This window comes from Mustela putorius, unplaced genomic scaffold (genome assembly GCF_011764305.1).
Source record: "Mustela putorius furo isolate JIRA1106 unplaced genomic scaffold, ASM1176430v1.1 tig00000460_pilon_pilon_pilon, whole genome shotgun sequence".
Taxonomy (NCBI): domain Eukaryota; kingdom Metazoa; phylum Chordata; class Mammalia; order Carnivora; family Mustelidae; genus Mustela; species Mustela putorius.
Window position 1 is genome coordinate 24,476,846 of NW_025421389.1, and position 17,659 is coordinate 24,494,504.

Below are 17,659 nucleotides of genomic sequence, written 5' to 3' on the forward strand. Positions count from 1 at the left end.
AATGGGTTATCACCTTACACCTGTTAGAATGGCTAGTATCAAGAAACAAGGGCTGATTAGGATGTGGAGGAAAGAGTTTCTTCATGCAGTGTTGGCAGGGATGTAAGGTGCAGCCACTCGGGAAAACAATATGGGGGTCTCTCAAAAATTAAAAATAGAAATACCATACAACCCAGTAATTCCACTACTGGTTGTTTACCCAAAGGAAATGAAAATGCGAATTTGAAAAGATATATGCACCTCTGTGTTTACTGAAGTATTATTTCTAATAGTGAAGATATGTATGTAACCCAAGTGTCTTTTTAAGATATTTTTTATTTATTTGACAGAGAGAGAGGTCACAAGTAGAGAGGCAGGCAGAGAGAGGAGGAAGCAGGCTCCCTGCTGAGCGGAGAGCCCAATGAGGGGCTCGATCCCAGGACCCTGGGATCATGACCTGAGCCAAAGTCAGAGGCTTTAACCCGCTGAGCCACCCAGGTGCCCCAAACCAAGTCTCTTTTGATAGATGAATGTATAAATACATATATATGTATGTATCACGTCTTTATTCATTCATCTATAATATATAATACATATGTATATTATGTAGCCATATGCATGAATATATATTTATATCCAGGGCCCATTTAAGATAAATATTTCTCCTATCAGGGGTGCCTGGGTGGCTCAGTGGGTTAAACTTCTGCCTTCAGCTCAGGTCATGATCTCAGGGTCCTGGGATCAGGCCCAATGTCGGACTCTCTGCTCAGGCTCTAAGGACAGCCTGCTTCCCCTTCTCTCTCTCTCTCTCTAACTGCCTCTCTGCCTACGTGTGATCTCTGTCAAATAAACAAATAAAATCTTTAAAAAAAAAAGGGGGGGATGCCCAGGTGGCTCACTTGCTTAAGTGTCTGTCTTCAGCTCAGGTCCTGATCCCAGGGTCCTGGGATCAAGGCCTGCATCAGAGCCTGCTTATCCCTGTGCCTCCGGTCCCCTTCTTTTCTCTCCCTCCGTCTCTCTCTCATTCTGACAAATAAAATCCTTAAAAAAAAAAAAAAAATGAAAGAAAGAGATTTGTCCTATCATGGAGTCATTTTAAGTCAGGTCAGGGCAGGTGGGAAAGCCCGTACTGAGGCTTACATATTTCCTAGACTTTTCTTCTACATGAATAATCCTTAAAAAGAGACTACTTCTTTTTTTCCAAAAAGAAAACATATACCTTTTTTGAGTCAAAAATAGGAAGCAGATTAGATTTTAGTACAAAAACAATGTGCTTACAAACTCTTAGTAGAACTAAACCATGTTTTTTTAAAAAAGAAAAAAAAAGTTATTTTCTTTTTACTACTACAATATAAAAATACTAGCAGGTCCCAGATTTATTCATGTTAAATTTCTGAAGCCCTGACCTTTGACAAATGTCAACGTTATTCTCTCACTAGAGACAGAAGAGATGTTTTACCTTGGATTGCTTGATAAAGTGTGCACAGTGTATTTATGAAGTCACTTAAAAGATAAAATTCTGCCCAGGAGTCAGAAGGTTATATTATCTTGACATGCTTAGATGTGGGGTCACTATACTGCAAAGTTATCTATTATCTGGAAGCTGCCTGAATAGATATGATATTCACTGACTTATGGAACTGGCAAAATTCAGATCTCACATACTTCAACCTCCAACTCGATCCTGCAGTCCACAGTATAGTCAATGTCTGCCAAATGATCATCATCTCTCTGCTATAAAAGACAACTAAACTACTCTAGATGAAAGAAGGGGAGGGGGGTATTTGTTCCTTAAACAGAAAAGTAAGTTGGAATTAAAATCTCAAATTGAGGGGGAAATTTTCAACAAGGGATGCTATCATCCTGAATACATGAACAGGTCTTAAAACTTAATTTCGAAAAAACATTGTTTCCACAGTACAAAATTAGTAGACAACATGAAGAACTCACATAGAATGACAACTGGATAAAAGACAAAAAAGTTAAATTTTACTTATATAACTAGACACACACACACACACACACACACACTCTCTCTCTCTCTCTCTGGGACAAAGAAATGGGCTGGGGGGTCTCCTAAATTAACACTAAACGATGCATATAAACAGAGAAAATCATAGGCTATCCTGCAGTATCACTGTGGCTACAGGACTAAGAAATCTCAGATTATCAAAACTGGAAATATCAAAAGTCAAGGCCATTATGGGGAAAGAGGGAATGGTGTAGAGAGTTTCAGAACTGCGATACCAAGATTATTTGCACTGCAGGAATTTCAATAAAGGTATTTTTATTCACCTAAGTATACTTTGTTATTTCAAGGTACATATAACAAACGTATCTAACGTCTTAAAAATAAATAGATTAAAAAAACACGACCTCCACAGAGACTATGTTTTTCTGAGTATAATGCAACACTATTATAAAACAGAGGAAAGGAGATTCAGCAATCTTACGTGCCTGAAAACTATAATATAGTCTACTAAAGAATATTTGTTTTAAGGAGAAAATTATGAGGGAGTTTTAAAAAGACTTCAACCTAAATAAAAGCACTACATGAAAAATTTGTGACATACAGCTACAACTATATTTAGAAGGAAAGATTTTAATAATAATGAAGCATTGTTAAAGTTTTCATACATTATTACGCTTAAACTTTATTGTATTTTATTACAAAATATTGCGAGACAACAGAAATTTAACTGAGTAAAATCTGAAGGTCTAATTGCCATTATTAAGGGAGACATGAACCTGGCAGCATCCCATCTAGCAAGTAGAGGGGGCTCGGAGTTGTGTGAAATGGATGGTCTTCATAGGAAGGAGGGTGGGACAAGAAAGTTCTAGCACAACAAAGGGTTTTTAGGCAAGGCCACTTTCCCTTTGAGGGAAGAGCAGAGGGTCTTATTAGGTGGATTATCTCATTCTCCTTTAGGGGACAGAGAGGACCCCTGTGACAGATTACCTCACTAGTGCGGACCAGAAAATGCCTGAGCGCACAGGTTAAGGTTACATTTCTGGGGAAGACGGAAACTGCAATCGGGTTAAGTATTAAGCCCTTGCTGGGTGACTTGGTCTAAGGGACACCATCCTGGGCCTGTTGGGGGGGGGTGTTTAAGATTTTATTTATTTATTTGTCAGAGACAGAGAGAGCACAAGCAGGGGGAGTGGCAGGCAGAGGGAGAAACAGGCGTCCTGCTGAGCAAGGAGCCTAATGCAGGGCTCCATCACAGGACCCTGGATCATGACTTGAGCAAAAAAGCAGATGCTTAACCAACTGAGGCACCTAGGCGTCCCTTGTGGTTTTCTTTCTATAATATATACACCTGAAGCTAAAATAAACATTTTCCAAGAACCATCATTTTTCAAAAAGTAAACACCTAGGTAAACACCAACACTTTTTAATAAAGAAAATATTGCCAAAACCCTAGAAGCTTCCTGGCTGCTCCTTTCCCAAGGGTCACATCCTCTCTCTCCCCTACAAGGGTAACCCACTGCCTGATTCCCTGACTTTGTAACTGTTCCAACTATGTATACATTTTTTAAGAATACACTGCCTAATTTGGGCCTCCCCTTTACTTAAATGGAATCATACTACATGTATCCTTTTGCACCTGATTATTTTAACATTTTTAGTTCATTGGTGCTGTGTGGAACTGTAGACCTTGCTTCTGTTGTAGTATCATCTAGACAAAGCAAAATGATACAGTCTACCAATGATAAATAATTGGGTCATTTGTATTTTAGAGCTACTATGAAGGTACTTACACTTGTCTTGGTGCATATGTCTAAGATTTTCTCTGAGAGGTAGAATCACTGTATCTCAGGATTTCCAACTGCACCAAGTTCTTAATACCAAGAATTACCAGACTTTATAATATCACCTATCAGTCTGGTAGGAATGCTTTTTAATATAGTTTAAATTTCCCTAATAAAGAAGTTGACCAAACTTTTCATATTTATTGACATTTTCAAGTTTCCTCTTCTGTGAAATGCCTTTTCTCATGTTTTCCCCATTTTTTATAAAATTCTTTTTTTTTTTTTTTAAAGATTTTATTTGAGAGAGAGAGTGCCTGAGAGGGGTTAGGATCAGAGGGAGAAGCAGACGCCCTGCTAAGTCCTTTGACTTGATCCTGGAACTCCAGGATCATGACCAGAGCCGAAGGTAGACAGTCGCTTAACCAACTGAGCCACACAGCAGCCCTAAAATTCAGTTATCTGGTAGGAATTTTCTCAGTTCACTTATTGGGTAGGAATTTTCTCTCTTTACTGGATATCCGTTTTTGTCAATTATAGGATTTGCGATTATCTTCATTCAGTTTGTGACTTGTGTCTTTATTGTCTTTATGGTAGCTTTTGAGAAAAGAAATTCATCTTTAATGTAATTGAATTTAACAATCTTTCCTGTTACACTATGCTTATGCGTGTCTTTATGCACGCATGCACTTTGTTCTGCTTTTGGCAAGCGTATGTGAGTGTAGTCTTGTTTAAAACTCTTCCCTATGTGAAAAATATGGAGATATTTTCCTAGAATTTATTTGTGTATGTTGTGAAGTAGGGGTCTTGTTTCATTTTTTAAAGGATTTTGTGTACCTACTAAAATAAGATGATTTTTCTCCCTTAGTATGTCATTATGCCAAATTGCTTGATATTTTAACGTTTGTTAAGTTATAAGCTTAACAACCCTTGCTTCATAACACTCAGGCCAGTGGTTTATATGAGCCATCTTGTATCTTAAATATAATAAATACCTGTGAACTCAACAAAGAACTAGAAAACATTTTTATACACCTATGTGATCCTCCTCCATTCTAAAACCCCAACCCAGAGTATTTCCTGAATCTTATTATATATGGATTATATATACATAAACATGTATGTGTGTGTGTGTACACACACACACACACACACAAATACAGTTGACTACTGAACAATGTGGGGTTAGGGGCACCTACCCCTCCCAGGTAGTTGAAAATCCTTGTATAACATTTAATTATCCCAAAACTCAACTACTAACAGCCTACTGTGGACCAGAAGACTTACCAATAACATAAACAATGCGTATTTTGTATATGTATTATATACTGTATTCTACAATAAAATAAGCTAGACAAAAAAAGGAAAATCATTAAAAAAATTTACAGCACTATGCTCTATCGATACTGTAAATTTATGTCACCTGTTTATAAGATGAATCATCTGTCATCACATCAATACTGTCTTACATGATGTAACACTGTAGATGTAATACTAGATATAAAAAGTGAAAAGATAATGTGAAAAAGAAATTCATAGTTATTTACAAGTAGAACGATTCATGCAATGATAAGAATATGATTGCTTTATGGTAGACTAATACTTGATACAATCACTTCACAGTAGCCTTGCCTATACACTAATGAATGAATCCTTATAAAATTTCATGGCATACAATATTACAGTATTACAGTCATATTCATGAAACAGTATTGGAAACACTACTACATTTAAAAAAAAAAAAACCCCACTTACCTGGAATGAAAGGCTAAAACACAATTTCCCCAATTATGAGAGATATTGTACGGCAATACAATTCTTTGAAAGATAAGTTATAAAACCGTAAGAAAAGGAACACACTAGCAATTATATATTAAACATCACTCACCTGATGCCTATCTAAGGATAAGCTATCCACTTCCACACAAGTCTTGCACGTGACAGTCTACACGATGAATACTTGGGCGATGATGACCCCAAAACACCTACAGTTCTTGATTTCACACACAGACACACACACACACACACACAGAACAGATAGGTTTATTAACAAATCGGCGTAGTAACAGCATGAGGATTTACTAGTCATTAAGTGGAGGAAGTGGGTCATCAAAGTCTTCATCCTCATCATCTTCACACTGAGTAGACTGAAGCAGAGGAGGGGTTGGTCTTGGGGCGTCTCACGGGTGGCAAACGTGGAACAGGTAGAGGAGATGAAAGTGGAGGCAGACACGTCATGATGTAACATTACATAAATACATCATAAATTCTGACTTTAAGAAATATTTATTTATTATTTGGAAGACAGTGTGTGGGGGAGGGACAGAGGGACACAGAATCGTCAGACTCCCCACTGAGCACAGAGCCCGAGGCAGAGCTCGATCTCACAATCTCCTGACCTGAGTCGAAATCAAGAGTCGGGACGCTCAATTGACTAAGCCGCCCAGGAGCCCCTTGCTGATTTTTTTCATTTCTCTAAAAACGTTTCCCTCAGTACCAATCCTTCCAGCATCTGCTTTAGTTTCAGCACTCATGTCAAAGAAGGGTACGTAGCATAAAAGAAGTCAAAAGCAATCCTCAATGATCAGAACACCTCTGCCAGATAGTCTATTACCAATTTTTTTTTTTTTTCCTGGCACTGTTTCTGCCACGTCTTCTTTCTTAATGTCTAGCACTGGTTCAGAAACACTCATATCCATCAAGTCCTCTTCTGTTAATTCTCTGGTGTGGTGTCTATTAGCTCTTGAATTTCTCCAAGATCCCTTATCTTGAAAATCTTGAAACCCTTCTCTCTCACACACAGATTTTTTTTTTCCCACCATATCCACAATCTCTCTCATAACCTTCTTCAGTGGCTCTCTGTCTTAAGTCCTATGAAGTCATGCACAACATCTAGATAGTTTTCTCCAGCAGCAATGTATTGTTTTGGGGTTGATGGCTTTCATGGTTTTCTCTATAACAACAACAGCATCTTCAAAGGCATAATCCTTTCAGACTTTATGATGTTCTGTCAGGTTGACAATCCTTCCCATAGAGTACCATGTGTAATGAGTTTTAAAGGTCCTTATAACCTCCTGATCTAGAGTTGAATTAGAGACACTGTTTGCAGGCAAGCAGACCACTCCAATTCCTCCACTGTTAAACTCATGGGGTTCTGGGTGACCCAAAGCAATGTCCAATATTGAAAGGATTTTAAAAGACTGTGTCTCACTGGCAAAGTACTTCCTGACTTCAGGGACAATGCATCGAGGGAACAAATCCAGACTAAACGTTGAAAGCTGTTATTGTCCAGACATTCTTATTGTGTAACTAGAAGACTGGCAGCTGGTTTACACCTTTTCTCTTTAATGCTCCCTTTAAAGGTTAGCAGCTTTATAGGTAAGGGCAATCCTGATCACAAACCCAATGGGATGTGCACAAAACAGTAAAGTTAACCTATCCCTTCCTGCCTTAAATGCTGGTGCTCAGTTCTCTTCATTACCCATAAATGCCCTTTGTGGCATTAAAAACAAACAAGCAGAAAAAACCACACCTGTTCAGGAAGATATCCTTTCCCCTTAGTGATTTTCTTACAAGTGTCTGGAACCCAACTGCTGCCTTTTGGTTGGGTAAAACCCACTTCTCCTTTTAGTGTGATGTTTTTTTAAGCCAAAACCTCTAATATTATCAAACCATCCTTTGCTCACATTAAATTCTTCAGCTTTAGATCCTTCATTTTCCTTTTACATTGTCATATAATGGGGGCACCTGGCTAGCTTGGTTGGTAAAGCATCCAACTCTCAATCTCAGGGTCGTGAGTTCAAGCCCCACACTGGGCATGGAAACTACTTAAAAAAAAAAAAAGTTGTCACATCATGACTTCCCTTTTTCTCGAATCATATTAGAATCTACAGATACGATTTTCTTACAACGATCCTACACCCATATGAAAGCTGGACTTTTATTATGAGACAAAAAGTTATTTCACAAAAAGAGAAATATTTTTGTGCCTCCTGGTGTACCCGGCCAAGATGGCTTCACAAATTTCCCTTTTTTTGTTTTTTTTTTTTTTTTTGGAGTCATCTTTATAGTGCACTCATTTATCTTGAAATGACAAGAAACCACAGCTGCAGACCTCAATCTACGGTACATATCGAGCAATTCAACTTTCCCTTATAATGTCATGACTATTCTCTGCTTCTTGGGAACACTTCCAGCATCGCTAAGGCACTCTGTATGAATCCCATGGTGTTATTCAAGGTTTATGGTAGTGCACTAAACATGCCAAAAAGATCACTTTTTATTGTGCTATGCAATTTAATGGAAATTGCAGAGAGGGGATTAGTATTATGTGGCATTTAAAGCAGATACTTGCAACCCTTGAACTTCCCCCAAGAGCAACAGGAGGTGGTCACAAAATTACTACAGTAGGATAGCACGTATGGCAGTTAATTTTCTGTAATTATGACAATACTGCATCTTTTCATTTAACATTTCTCAACGGCGAATGGCACGATGTATAGTCTCTAAATGTGTGCACAAATTCTGATAAATTTTAACTTTTTATAATAGATTTGTGCCTATTTTGTGGTAGTAAATGAAAGACAGACTAATATCAACATACATTTTAGGCATTTATGACCTGTCTTTTTTCTTAATTTTTCTGTATTTCTAGGCTATATGGTTCCTATACAGGTTTTTTCAAATTGTCACAAATCTCCAAAACAATTTTCAATATATTTATTGGAAAAAAATCCACATGAAGTAGACCCATGAAGTTCAAACCCATGTTGTTCAAGGGTCTTATGTATGTATGTCGTAAAATGGAGTGACTTTTACTATATTTATACCCAACAAAATTTCATGAAGACTAATTCCTATTGCACAGGGCAGAGCCATAGGTGGGTGAGGCATTCTCTAAGGTAAAATGAATGAATGAAATGAAATGAAAATAAATTTAAAAATATATACATATACATATATATGTATATGTATATATATTCAACTCATTGAGAGAAGTTTGTTAGAGGAAAATTCATGGCGCCAAATATGGACAAGTAAAGATGAAAAAGAACTAAGCAGAACTGAAAGTGTAAGCAAGAAAACACACCCAAAGAAACTAAAAGTGAGAAAATAATAAAGGGTAGGACCCAATATAAAACAATAAAATTATACAGAAATTTGTATAGAAAAGCAGTCAGGGTGCCAGAAGCCCCTTCTTTAAGAAGTCTATTATAGACAACTTCAGGAAAGTCTGTTCAACAGAACAATAATAAAACACAAGTAAACAGAATATACTTAAATCTAGGGACAAATCATACTCATCATAAAGATTTAAACATTCTACTGTAAGAAAAACTATACGTAATTATACTCCAACTGAAAGCGTACAAGACAGAATTGACAAAATATGGTAATGACAACGTTAGTACTCTATGAAGTGGAAAAACTAAATACACCAATTAAAAGAAACGGAATTAGTAATCTGAAAAACAATCTCTTGGAAAAACTTTTCCCAGAAGGTCTGACAGGAGAGTTCTGTTGCACTGAAACAGATAAGCTCTAATTATCCAAAATTAGAAAATCATGATAGATGTCCATTTTTCAGGGTAAAAAAAAACTTAAAAAAAACTGATGAAGACAACACAGAAAATTATGGGCCAATTTCACTAACAAAGTTAGAAGCAAACTTAAAATATCAGTGAACAGAATCTAGCTGGAAGTTTGAAAAATAACCCTAAAAATACTTTCATTAAGTATTTATCTTATTAAGAGTTTATTCTATCAATACAAAGATGGTTTAATATCAGAAAACCCATAAATGGATTTTACCAGAGCAAAATAGTCAAGAAAGAAATACATGATTATTTCAGAAGATGTAGAAAAGACATTTGATAAAGTTCAATATTTAACTCTCACTTTTTTTTCTAAGGAAATAAAAAAGAACTGAATTTAACTTTTTGATAGCTATGTATTAATGACCTATAGAAAACATCATAATTAATGGAAAAACATTTGATGCATTTATTTTAAGGTCAATAACAAGATAAAAGCCACCACCACAGGTGCAGTTCAACATGGCAAAGAACATTCTGGCAATGTAATAAGAAAAAGAAATATGCAAGAGATTATTATTATTTGAAGCTAACTTTATAATCCACATAGAAAACCCAGGATAATTATCATTCCATTAAAAGACCTTATAAGAAATTAAGACCTAGTATAATACTGGGATCAAAACAAAACAAAAGAACAGTGACATAGAATAAAAGCAATATAATAGAATTAAAAACCCAGAAACAAATCCTTCTATATATAAAAAGTTGGTGTGTGATAGAAGTCATATCACAAGCCAGTGAGATATGATGGGTTATTTAGCAAATAATGATGGAACATTGGTGCACTCCATAGAAAAAATAAGGTTGAATCCTGACCTCCCTTAATCTTCATATGTGGACTACAGATTTATTAGACACCAAAACATGAAAAGCAAAATTAAGGTATAAAGTTAATAAAAGGATATCTTTATAGAATACCTTCATGATCTTAAGATAGAAAACTATTTCTCTATCTTATACAACATTCTCAAAGAACAAACCTTAAAGAAGAAAAGTGAAAGACATTACAATAACAAAATTAAAGTTCTCTGTTTAAAGAAAGTCAGCAACACGCAAAGTCAACACATGGATAGCAGCAAATGGGCATACGATAATTGAATGAAAATCATTGGGTGCCTTGGGTGGTTCAGTCATTAAGCGTCTGCCTTCAGCTCCGTCATGATTCCAGGGTCCTGGGATGCAGCCCCGCATAGGGCTCCCTATGCAACGAGCTCCCTGCTCGACAGGAAACCTGCTTCTCCCTCTCCCGCTCCCCCTTCCTGTGTTCCCTCTCTTACTGTATCTTTCTCTGTCAAATAAATAAACAAAAGCTTTTTAAAAAAATCATTAAGGAAAAGACCGAAAATCTCAGGTAAGTGGAAAAAAGATATTAATAAAACTTAAAAAAATAAAAAAAAGAAACAATACTGCAAGAAACAAAGACATGCTCAAACTCATATTTGGAGAAATGCAAATTTCATAAGGAAATATTATTATGTCCATAAAATGGCAAAAATTTTAAATTCCTACAAACTCAAGTACTGACAAAGATCTCAGAAAATGATAATACTGGGGACACCTGGGTGACTTAGTTGGTTAAGTGACTGCCTTTGGCTCAGGTCATGATTCTGGAGTCCTGGGATCGAGTCCCATATAGGGCTCCCTGCTCAGCGGGGAGTCTGCTTCTCCCTCTGACCCTCCCCCTTCTCATGCTCTCTCTCTTTCTCTCAAATAAATAAAATCTTAAAAAAAAAAAAAGATTAAAAAACCAAAATGATAATACTGTATTTCTGGTCATAGCTAAAAACTTCTATAGCCATTATAAGAAACTGTTGTCAGTACTTAAAAAAAATTAAATATAGAGATAGCCAATGGCCCAGAAAGCCTACTCCTAAATACATACTTTAGAGAAAATTCTAAAGAAAGCTACCACACACAAAGTTCAAATATCATCCATATCAAGTTAAAACAAACATGCAGCACCATACACATTAAGAATTAAAAAGACAGAATGGAGGAACAAATATTGTTATAACAGAGAGTAAAGAGTTGGACACAGCAGTACAGATGGAAAATGCCTTAATATAAAACAAAGGGTTTTGCATTAACCAATAATAATGTGCCATGAATAAACTGAGAGGTATAATTCAGTAAATGTGGAAACTGAAAAGAAAAATATCTTCATAAAAATCTGAGATAAAAACAAACCTCATAAGCCTTTGAATGCATATACTTGTGAGCTTATTAAAATTCTATTATGGCTGGCCTTGAACTAGCAATTTTGGTAGCAGTTCACTACTGCTAAAAATAAACAAAATAACAATAAAAAAGTTAACTTAAAAAAAAACAAGCAGCCAGCCATTCAAATAAAGAGCTATGTGTTCTTCCATGCTCATGGAATGGAAGAACAAATATTGTTAAAATGTCTTTGTATCCAAAACATTATACAGATTTAATACAATCCCTATCAAAGTATCAACAGCATTTTTCACAGAACTAGAACAAATAATCCTAAAACTTACATGTACCAAATACCAAAGCACTCTTGTGGTAGGGGAGAGGGGAGCAAAGCAGGAAGCATCACAATTCCAGATTCAAATTATATTACAAAGCTGTAGTCAAAACAGCATGGTACTGGCTCAAAAAACAGATACTTAGGTCAACAAAACAGAAAACTCAGAAATGGACCTACAACTGTATGGTCAACTAAACTTCAATAGAGGAAAGAATATCCAATGGAAAAAAGGACAGTCTCTTCAACAAATGGTGTTAGGGAAACTGAACAGCAACATACGAAAGAATGAAACTGGGCCACTTTCTTACACCATACACAAAAATTAATTCAAAATAGATGAAAGACCTAAATGTTAGCATGAAACCAATAAAATCCTAGAGAACACAGGCAGCAATCTCTTGACTCATTGCCCACAGCAACTTCTTACTAGGTATGTCTTGTGAATCAAGAGAAACAAAAGCAAAAATAAACTATTGGGATTTCATCAAAATAAAAAGCGTCTGCACAGCAAAGGAAACAATAAAATTAAAAGGCAACCTACGGAATGGGAGAAGATTACTGCAAATGGCATTTCTGATGGAGAGTTAGCACCTAAAATCTATGAAGAACTTATAAAACTCAACAAGCCACAAAATAAATAATTCAACAAAAATTGGGTGGAAGACACGTACAGACATTTCTCCAAAGATGACCTATGGATGGCCAACACGCACATGAAAAGATGTTCATCACTTACCATCGAGAAATCCAAATCAAAACCACAACGAGGAATCACCTCACATCTGTCAGAATGGCTAAAATCAACAATACGAGAAACATCGTGTGTTGCCAAGGATGTGGGGGAAAAAGGAACTCTTGCACTGTTGGTGGGAATGCAAACTGGTGCAACCACTATGAAAAACAGTATAGGGGTTCCTCAAATTTTAAAATAGGACTACCTATGATCAAGTCATCACACTACTTGGTATTTACCCAAAGAATATAAAAACCTGGAGAATTAAAAATAAAACAAAAAACAAAGGGATTACATGCATCTCTGGGTTTATAGTAGCATTACTTATAATCGCCAAATTAAGGAAGAAGCCCAAGTGTCCATCGACTGATGGGTAAAGAAAAAGTGGTGTATCTACATACAACAGAATGTTCCTCAGCCACAAAGAATGAAATCTTGCCGTCTGCAACAACATGGACGGAGCCAGAGAAGAATGCTAGGTGAAATTAAGTCAGAGAAAGACAAATACCATATGATTTCACTCATTGGTGGAATTTAAGAAAGAAAACAGATGAACATATGGGAAGGGGGATAAGAAAAAAAGGAGAGGGAAACAAAAGTGACTCTTAATCATGTATTTATATTGATTGCTTTATCCACATTAAAAAAATATATACAAGAGTATTTGTATTATAATCATAATCCAAGAGGCATTTTGACAACCTTACTAAAACATAAGTCTGTTCAAAGATGATTTGGTGTCACCTGTGACTCACCTGCTTTAAAAATTTATGGTAAGAGAACTACATTTTGAAGCCACCGTCACTGGGCAGCCTACTATATATTCAGATTCACATAGAAAAGAATAGGCATCAATATATTATCAGCGGTCTTTTCTATACAGTGCAGTGATTTTCTAAAATATTCACCCGTTATTTTAAAATCAGGAAAAAAATGACATACAAAATACATAAAAAACAAAGGCTATGTCAAAAGACAAGGGGAAAAGCAGCCCTAGTAAAAGCAAACCAGTGACCTAGAATTTCCCATAAATCAAGTCCTATCTTAAAAAGATAGCAAATCCCGAGAACACTTGTAACATTAAAGTTTTCTTCTAAATTTACTTAGCTGGCCTTCTGATTACAAACCCATTTTCCCAAAGCCTCGATGCTAGAAAAAGCAATGCCCCATACAGTACACATTAATACAGTATCTTGCTTACTAGAGAAAAAGATCCTGATGTAAACTGACCAGCATTCAGAATCGAACCAGGCCCTTGTGTGTTTGCCTGGAGTAAGTTCCTTCTTAAGGGACTGGGCTACTGTTGATGCACCAATGAAACCAGATTTCTGGGTCTGTAACCCAGAGGAACCTAAATCTGTGCACCCCATCAAGCTATTGCTCTCAAGTCTCTGGGTTGACCGGTCGACCATCATCCACAGTGATAACCAGCTTATTCAAGATCACTTTTACTCTGCAATAAGGCATTTTAGTATGCAATAATGATTTGCCAGAATTGAGGCTATAAAAATCTATAAAAATGACTCATTCACGCATTCGTTAAGCAGATACTTAGTATGGCCCCATTCAAAGAACCTGGGGTGCTCCCTTCTCCTTCAGCTCACTATCCAAGTTGACACTGACAGTTCCAAGAATACAACTAAATTCTTTGCTACCTCAACTCCATAGTTTTCTATGCCTCTTCCAGCCTCCTTCCCAACTTTCCGGGCCAGACTAAAATGTCTAATCAAGACAATGTACACTAATCATCTTATTTAAAGTAGCCCTTTCTCCTCCCTCAACACGACCCCCCCTTGGTCTTCACCATGGCACCTTCTTATTCATTAGCACAATTATTGTTTTATTTCTATTGTGTTTGTCTCGCTCACTAGAACATGAGGAGACGGAACTGTGTAAGTCTTGGCTAGATGTTCAATTTTTTAAAATACTCGGCACACAGGATGCTGGGAGAAGATGGCAGAGGAGGACCAGACTCATGTCACCTCACGGACACAACTACATCTGAACGTGATCTGAGGATCGGCAGAACAGATTTTCCACAGCTAGTTGTAGAGAGAAGGCCCAATGCAAGAGGGTAGAAAGGCTGAAGACACAGTTAGGAAGCAGAACCCTGGTGCAACTAAAGGGGACAGACTCCACACAGGGCACCTCCAACCCTGGGGACCCACACTGAGAAAAGGAGTCTCCCTTATGTTTGGTTTTGAAAACCAGCAGGGCTAAACTTCAGAAGCTTTCAAAATCCAGGGGCTTAACTTGGGAAAGGGGCAGGTGAGAGGAAATGGACGCCACCCTTAAAGAGCTGGTATACTAAATTAATCAGCCCCAGACACAGCACAGAGGCAGCAGTCTGAAAGGTGCCCGGGGTGCAGGTGAAGATTTATTACCCAATCGCAGCGTGTATGCCGACGGGCAGGGGTCCGCAGTAGCTCTCTCTGGGAACAAAAGTGCTGGTGGGTGCCATTTTTCTTGCACTCATGCCACCTGTCCTGCTCCCCTGCACACCTGCCCCACCCAACCACATCTTGGCAGGTGCCCCTCCAAAGCAGCGCCTGCCCTGCCATACTCTTCAGGGGGGCCTGGCCAGAGCCATTACCCCTCCAAAGTGACTCCTGTCCTGGGGCTGCGGGAGAGATAACCCAGCGTGCCTACAGTCCCTCCAGCTGTGCCTTTTAGTTGGCTGTGAAAGGGGGAAGGTTTGTCATCTGTGTGCCTGAATGGTAGCACTGGTGGACTGCAGGCTGCTCGGCTGAGTACCAGCCCCAGCAACCAGTGAGCCCATAGCAGCCACAGCTGGGCTTCTCTGGAGCACAAGGAGCAAACCCTGAAGTGAGCACCCCCAGCAGGTGAAGGGGGTCATTACTGTCAGCTGGGCTAAAGGCCAGCCCACCAACAAACATGCCCATGGCACAAGTATCTCAGTCAAATCAGAACTTGTGTGGGCAGCCCACATAGGGGATACCTCTGGAGTGCCTGGTTCTAGTGACCAAGGAGGGGATTGAGCTACAGGGCAACACAGGACCTCTTTACACAAGGCCACTACTTTCCAAAGCAGGAGATGGAGCTGACCAACCTAATATGTAGAAACAAATACAGCACTGGACAAAATGAGAAGACAGAGGAGTATGTCCCAAATGAAAGGACAAAAATCAGATCAACAGAGAATAAGCAGTTAAGTCTGATAAACAGGTCAAAGTAATGGTCACAATGATATAACAGATTTGAGAAAGGAGCAGATAAGCTCAGTAAGAACTTCAACCAAGAGCTAGAAAATATATAAAATAACCAGTCAGTGAGACCTGAAGAATACAATAACTAAAAAGAAAAATGTACTAAAGGGAATCAAAAGCAGATTAGAGGCAGAAGAACAGATCAGCAATCTGGAAGACAGGGTAAAGAAGAGCAACCATGCTGAACAGCAAAAAGAAAAAAGAAGGATTTAAAGAACTGTGAATAAGTTAAGGGAACTCTGTGACACCATCAAGCACAGTATGCATTATAGGGATCTGAGAAAGAAGGGGGAAACAACTTGTGTAGGGATGTAATAGCTTAGAACTTACCTAATCTGGGGGAAAAAGGAGACATCCAGGTCCACGAAGCACCGAAAGCCCCTAACAAGATGAACCCAAGGAAGACCACACTAAGACACCTAATCATTTAAATGGCAAAACTTAGAGAATCTTAAAAGGAGCAGAAGTAGCAAAACAGCTTTATTCAAGGGAATTCCCATAGGTTTATCAGATGATCTTTCAGGAAAAACTTTGCAGGCTAAAGGGAGTGGCAGGATATATTTTAAGTGTTGGGAGAAAAAAACCCTACAACCAAGAGTACTCTGCATGGCAACATTATCATTCAGAAGTCAGAGATAAGAGTTTCCCAGACAAACAAAACTTCAAGGAGCTTATCACCACCAAACCAGCCTTACAGGAAAAGTCAAAGGGAAGTCTTTAAATGGTAAACAAACAAACAAAAAAGGCCAAGTAGAAGAAACTATGATGGAAAAAAAAATTCCACAAGAAAGAGCAAACATAAAGATAGTATCTTAATCACTAATCACAAGTAAAGCCAGGTTAAAAAACAGAAGTAGTAAAAGCAATTATATCTACAAAAATCAATGAAGGGATACACAAAATAAAAAGCTATAAAACATAACATCATACACATAAAACATTGGAGGGGAAGTAATGCAGTGTTTTTAGAGTATGTATGCACTTAAGCAACCAGCAGCCTTCCACGGGATGTCACAAATGAGCCCAATAGTAACCACAGATCAAAACCTATGATAGATGGACAAAAGTGAAAGAAATCCAAGCACAACACTAATGACAGGCATCAAACCAGAAAGGAAGAGAGCAAAAGAAGAAAGGAACAGAGAAGAACTATAAAAATAACCAAAAAACAAGTAACAAAAAGGCAGAGTTCACACTCCTGTTAATAATTACCTTAAATGTAAATGGGCTAAATGCTACTATCAAAAGACATGAAATGACTGAATGGATTTTTAAAATGACTGATTTATAAGTTCCATAAAAGAGACTGATTTTACTCCTACAGACACATACTGACTGCAAGTAAATGGATGGAAAAAGATATCCCAGGCAAATGGAAGGAAAAATTAAGAAAAAGACCAGAGTATGAAAAACAATCTGAGGGTTTTGAAGGGGCGGGGGGTGGGAGGTTGGGGTACCAGGTGGTGGGTATTATAGAGGGCACAGATTGCATGGGGCACTGGGTGTGGTGCAAAAATAATGAATACTGTTATGCTGAAAATAAATAAAAAATAAATTTAAAAAAGAAAGAAAGAAAAGACCAGAGTAGTAATAATTATATCAGACAGACTATTTTTTCTCAAGACCTATTTGTTTTAGAGACAAAGAAAGCATAAGTGGGAGGGATAGAAGGGGGAAGGAGAGAGAGAGAGAGAGAGAGAATTTCAAGCAGACTCCACACTGAGTGTGGAGCCCATTGTAGGGCTCAATCTCATGACCCTGAGATCACAACCTGAACCGAAACCATAAGTCAGTCACTCAACGGACTATGTCAGCACCCCACCCTAGACAAAGCAGACTTTAAAACAACCACTGTAAAAAAAAAAAAAAAAACAAAAAA